Source organism: Anomaloglossus baeobatrachus, unplaced genomic scaffold (assembly GCF_048569485.1).
Source record: "Anomaloglossus baeobatrachus isolate aAnoBae1 unplaced genomic scaffold, aAnoBae1.hap1 Scaffold_3660, whole genome shotgun sequence".
Taxonomy (NCBI): Eukaryota; Metazoa; Chordata; class Amphibia; order Anura; family Aromobatidae; genus Anomaloglossus; species Anomaloglossus baeobatrachus.
The window spans coordinates 59,378-65,377 of NW_027443011.1; the positions used below are offsets into that span (position 1 = coordinate 59,378).

Below are 6,000 nucleotides of genomic sequence, written 5' to 3' on the forward strand. Positions count from 1 at the left end.
AGTGTGAAAGATAAAAAACAAAAGGAGGAAGTGTGAAAAGTGAATGGGCCAAATTGAGGTGCATATGAAGACGTATGCTTTCTTCCAATTCATTAAATCGGGCTAATATGAATCAGGTGAATTGAGTTCTGCTTTTGGAAACTGGGTTAAGAAGGGGTGCACCGTTCCTGGAGGTACTGCAATACCAGGTCAATGCGTGGAGTGGACAGAGCAAGCTCTTTTTCCATCTCCCTGTTCTAAAAATCCATTTAATATATGGTCCCCAGATAGGGGACGTATCAGATATTAAACTGATAAGAACAGATACTACACTTGATCTTAGCCAAAAGGCCGAGAAGCGATAACCAGAATTGGTTTGGGCCTCGAGTGGCACCCTGGCCTATGCCGGACACATCTTAGGGAGAGAGAGCGAGAGGGAGACAAACCCACGCCTACACAAGACATTTTGTCACCCAAGCCAACCCTTGAAAAGGCTGCTTTGCAGAGCCAAAACAAGAAGAATGGTGCGTTTTGCAGCCGCCGCCCACTGCAATGAATCTGAATAACTCCTCCTTTAGGGCGCAAGCAACTCCCCTCCCCCTTGCAGTCTTTCCAATTCACGATACAAAAAGACGGACAGGACAGGTTGCCTGACTTTCCGTCACTGCCACCCTTTGCCATCCTTACCCGTAGAAAGCCCTTTCATCATCCCCAAACCCTAATCTTTTCCCTTTCCTTCCCAGCCCCCAAACCCTGCCCTCTGTACCTTTCTCACCACCCGCTTCCCTTCTCCTGTCATCCCCCTACCACCCGGGAAAAAAAGAGATTGCCCCCTCCTTCCACTAGCCCACCCTCCCACCCAAAGAACAACTTCTTCTGCGCAGCTTGTTTTCTAGGCAGCAGCGCTATTGTGATGTCATCGGGGGGCATTGTGACAAGCCGCCAGTGTTCCGTCTCTTCATGTTGTGCACAGTTCAAACGGAAAATACATCAACAGGCAGACTACAGAAAAGCTTACTATCAAAGGTTAGAGGGGGGCTTTCTCAGAGGGCTTTTTACAGTTTTTCTATTCCCAATTAGCCGTTTAAGTGTACTTATTGAAAGTAGTAATTCTTTCATAGGCCGCCCTTTCTTAGTATTTGACGTTCCTTATATTGCGGTATGAGGCTTCGCAGTAGGTTGCAAACATTCATCACCCATGACTGTCCCCAATTGAGCTCAGAAGCTCAATGTCTATCATGACCTCTCTTTTAGAATGTCCAAGAGCAAGCAAACTATTCCTCCAGGAGAGGGCGCCAACAGACTACTAAAGAGATCATCATTACTCAAAGAAAACCCCAAAAACCAATGCATGATAGGAATAAACAGGTAACTTTCTTTGGAGTGGAAGCGGAGAGATCGCACCAGATGCCAATTCTAGATGTTATCACACCTGTGGTCACTGCAGCAGCAGGTGAATCCACTTTGTCCAAAAGGGATCTATTCCATTCAATTGCAAATGATCTAGATAAGACAGAGAACTGCAGCACGGGGACATAGCCGAGTTGGTCAGGTTGAGTGGTGATGAGTTTGCTATTTGGATGAATAAAGAAAGTCAAAAGTGTGAAAGATAAAAAACAAAAGGAGGAAGTGTGAAAAGTGAATGGGCCAAATTGAGGTGCATATGAAGACGTATGCTTTCTTCCAATTCATTAAATCGGGCTAATATGAATCAGGTGAATTGAGTTCTGCTTTTGGAAACTGGGTTAAGAAGGGGTGCACCGTTCCTGGAGGTACTGCAATACCAGGTCAATGCGTGGAGTGGACAGAGCAAGCTCTTTTTCCATCTCCCTGTTCTAAAAATCCATTTAATATATGGTCCCCAGATAGGGGACGTATCAGATATTAAACTGATAAGAACAGATACTACACTTGATCTTAGCCAAAAGGCCGAGAAGCGATAACCAGAATTGGTTTGGGCCTCGAGTGGCACCCTGGCCTATGCCGGACACATCTTAGGGAGAGAGAGCGAGAGGGAGACAAACCCACGCCTACACAAGACATTTTGTCACCCAAGCCAACCCTTGAAAAGGCTGCTTTGCAGAGCCAAAACAAGAAGAATGGTGCGTTTTGCAGCCGCCGCCCACTGCAATGAATCTGAATAACTCCTCCTTTAGGGCGCAAGCAACTCCCCTCCCCCTTGCAGTCTTTCCAATTCACGATACAAAAAGACGGACAGGACAGGTTGCCTGACTTTCCGTCACTGCCACCCTTTGCCATCCTTACCCGTAGAAAGCCCTTTCATCATCCCCAAACCCTAATCTTTTCCCTTTCCTTCCCAGCCCCCAAACCCTGCCCTCTGTACCTTTCTCACCACCCGCTTCCCTTCTCCTGTCATCCCCCTACCACCCGGGAAAAAAAGAGATTGCCCCCTCCTTCCACTAGCCCACCCTCCCACCCAAAGAACAACTTCTTCTGCGCAGCTTGTTTTCTAGGCAGCAGCGCTATTGTGATGTCATCGGGGGGCATTGTGACAAGCCGCCAGTGTTCCGTCTCTTCATGTTGTGCACAGTTCAAACGGAAAATACATCAACAGGCAGACTACAGAAAAGCTTACTATCAAAGGTTAGAGGGGGGCTTTCTCAGAGGGCTTTTTACAGTTTTTCTATTCCCAATTAGCCGTTTAAGTGTACTTATTGAAAGTAGTAATTCTTTCATAGGCCGCCCTTTCTTAGTATTTGACGTTCCTTATATTGCGGTATGAGGCTTCGCAGTAGGTTGCAAACATTCATCACCCATGACTGTCCCCAATTGAGCTCAGAAGCTCAATGTCTATCATGACCTCTCTTTTAGAATGTCCAAGAGCAAGCAAACTATTCCTCCAGGAGAGGGCGCCAACAGACTACTAAAGAGATCATCATTACTCAAAGAAAACCCCAAAAACCAATGCATGATAGGAATAAACAGGTAACTTTCTTTGGAGTGGAAGCGGAGAGATCGCACCAGATGCCAATTCTAGATGTTATCACACCTGTGGTCACTGCAGCAGCAGGTGAATCCACTTTGTCCAAAAGGGATCTATTCCATTCAATTGCAAATGATCTAGATAAGACAGAGAACTGCAGCACGGGGACATAGCCGAGTTGGTCAGGTTGAGTGGTGATGAGTTTGCTATTTGGATGAATAAAGAAAGTCAAAAGTGTGAAAGATAAAAAACAAAAGGAGGAAGTGTGAAAAGTGAATGGGCCAAATTGAGGTGCATATGAAGACGTATGCTTTCTTCCAATTCATTAAATCGGGCTAATATGAATCAGGTGAATTGAGTTCTGCTTTTGGAAACTGGGTTAAGAAGGGGTGCACCGTTCCTGGAGGTACTGCAATACCAGGTCAATGCGTGGAGTGGACAGAGCAAGCTCTTTTTCCATCTCCCTGTTCTAAAAATCCATTTAATATATGGTCCCCAGATAGGGGACGTATCAGATATTAAACTGATAAGAACAGATACTACACTTGATCTTAGCCAAAAGGCCGAGAAGCGATAACCAGAATTGGTTTGGGCCTCGAGTGGCACCCTGGCCTATGCCGGACACATCTTAGGGAGAGAGAGCGAGAGGGAGACAAACCCACGCCTACACAAGACATTTTGTCACCCAAGCCAACCCTTGAAAAGGCTGCTTTGCAGAGCCAAAACAAGAAGAATGGTGCGTTTTGCAGCCGCCGCCCACTGCAATGAATCTGAATAACTCCTCCTTTAGGGCGCAAGCAACTCCCCTCCCCCTTGCAGTCTTTCCAATTCACGATACAAAAAGACGGACAGGACAGGTTGCCTGACTTTCCGTCACTGCCACCCTTTGCCATCCTTACCCGTAGAAAGCCCTTTCATCATCCCCAAACCCTAATCTTTTCCCTTTCCTTCCCAGCCCCCAAACCCTGCCCTCTGTACCTTTCTCACCACCCGCTTCCCTTCTCCTGTCATCCCCCTACCACCCGGGAAAAAAAGAGATTGCCCCCTCCTTCCACTAGCCCACCCTCCCACCCAAAGAACAACTTCTTCTGCGCAGCTTGTTTTCTAGGCAGCAGCGCTATTGTGATGTCATCGGGGGGCATTGTGACAAGCCGCCAGTGTTCCGTCTCTTCATGTTGTGCACAGTTCAAACGGAAAATACATCAACAGGCAGACTACAGAAAAGCTTACTATCAAAGGTTAGAGGGGGGCTTTCTCAGAGGGCTTTTTACAGTTTTTCTATTCCCAATTAGCCGTTTAAGTGTACTTATTGAAAGTAGTAATTCTTTCATAGGCCGCCCTTTCTTAGTATTTGACGTTCCTTATATTGCGGTATGAGGCTTCGCAGTAGGTTGCAAACATTCATCACCCATGACTGTCCCCAATTGAGCTCAGAAGCTCAATGTCTATCATGACCTCTCTTTTAGAATGTCCAAGAGCAAGCAAACTATTCCTCCAGGAGAGGGCGCCAACAGACTACTAAAGAGATCATCATTACTCAAAGAAAACCCCAAAAACCAATGCATGATAGGAATAAACAGGTAACTTTCTTTGGAGTGGAAGCGGAGAGATCGCACCAGATGCCAATTCTAGATGTTATCACACCTGTGGTCACTGCAGCAGCAGGTGAATCCACTTTGTCCAAAAGGGATCTATTCCATTCAATTGCAAATGATCTAGATAAGACAGAGAACTGCAGCACGGGGACATAGCCGAGTTGGTCAGGTTGAGTGGTGATGAGTTTGCTATTTGGATGAATAAAGAAAGTCAAAAGTGTGAAAGATAAAAAACAAAAGGAGGAAGTGTGAAAAGTGAATGGGCCAAATTGAGGTGCATATGAAGACGTATGCTTTCTTCCAATTCATTAAATCGGGCTAATATGAATCAGGTGAATTGAGTTCTGCTTTTGGAAACTGGGTTAAGAAGGGGTGCACCGTTCCTGGAGGTACTGCAATACCAGGTCAATGCGTGGAGTGACAGAGCAAGCTCTTTTTCCATCTCCCTGTTCTAAAAATCCATTTAATATATGGTCCCCAGATAGGGGACGTATCAGATATTAAACTGATAAGAACAGATACTACACTTGATCTTAGCCAAAAGGCCGAGAAGCGATAACCAGAATTGGTTTGGGCCTCGAGTGGCACCCTGGCCTATGCCGGACACATCTTAGGGAGAGAGAGCGAGAGGGAGACAAACCCACGCCTACACAAGACATTTTGTCACCCAAGCCAACCCTTGAAAAGGCTGCTTTGCAGAGCCAAAACAAGAAGAATGGTGCGTTTTGCAGCCGCCGCCCACTGCAATGAATCTGAATAACTCCTCCTTTAGGGCGCAAGCAACTCCCCTCCCCCTTGCAGTCTTTCCAATTCACGATACAAAAAGACGGACAGGACAGGTTGCCTGACTTTCCGTCACTGCCACCCTTTGCCATCCTTACCCGTAGAAAGCCCTTTCATCATCCCCAAACCCTAATCTTTTCCCTTTCCTTCCCAGCCCCCAAACCCTGCCCTCTGTACCTTTCTCACCACCCGCTTCCCTTCTCCTGTCATCCCCCTACCACCCGGGAAAAAAAGAGATTGCCCCCTCCTTCCACTAGCCCACCCTCCCACCCAAAGAACAACTTCTTCTGCGCAGCTTGTTTTCTAGGCAGCAGCGCTATTGTGATGTCATCGGGGGGCATTGTGACAAGCCGCCAGTGTTCCGTCTCTTCATGTTGTGCACAGTTCAAACGGAAAATACATCAACAGGCAGACTACAGAAAAGCTTACTATCAAAGGTTAGAGGGGGGCTTTCTCAGAGGGCTTTTTACAGTTTTTCTATTCCCAATTAGCCGTTTAAGTGTACTTATTGAAAGTAGTAATTCTTTCATAGGCCGCCCTTTCTTAGTATTTGACGTTCCTTATATTGCGGTATGAGGCTTCGCAGTAGGTTGCAAACATTCATCACCCATGACTGTCCCCAATTGAGCTCAGAAGCTCAATGTCTATCATGACCTCTCTTTTAGAATGTCCAAGAGCAAGCAAACTATTCCTCCAGGA

General features: G+C 46.5%; 4 non-coding genes across 4 annotated transcripts; all 4 read right to left on the reverse strand.

Moving 5' to 3' along the window:
- Window positions 1-151: 151 nt before the first annotated feature.
- On the reverse strand, window positions 152-342 carry LOC142273966 (U2 spliceosomal RNA). The gene has a single exon (XR_012738351.1). It is a non-coding gene; the product is annotated as a U2 spliceosomal RNA (small nuclear RNA).
- A 1,387-nt stretch (window positions 343-1,729) lies between these two features.
- LOC142273967 (U2 spliceosomal RNA) lies at window positions 1,730-1,920 on the reverse strand. Its single transcript, XR_012738352.1, has one exon. It is a non-coding gene; the product is annotated as a U2 spliceosomal RNA (small nuclear RNA).
- A 1,387-nt stretch (window positions 1,921-3,307) lies between these two features.
- On the reverse strand, window positions 3,308-3,498 carry LOC142273968 (U2 spliceosomal RNA). Its single transcript, XR_012738353.1, has one exon. It is a non-coding gene; the product is annotated as a U2 spliceosomal RNA (small nuclear RNA).
- Window positions 3,499-4,885: 1,387 nt separating this feature from the next.
- On the reverse strand, window positions 4,886-5,075 carry LOC142273971 (U2 spliceosomal RNA). Its single transcript, XR_012738356.1, has one exon. It is a non-coding gene; the product is annotated as a U2 spliceosomal RNA (small nuclear RNA).
- Window positions 5,076-6,000: the final 925 nt, after the last annotated feature.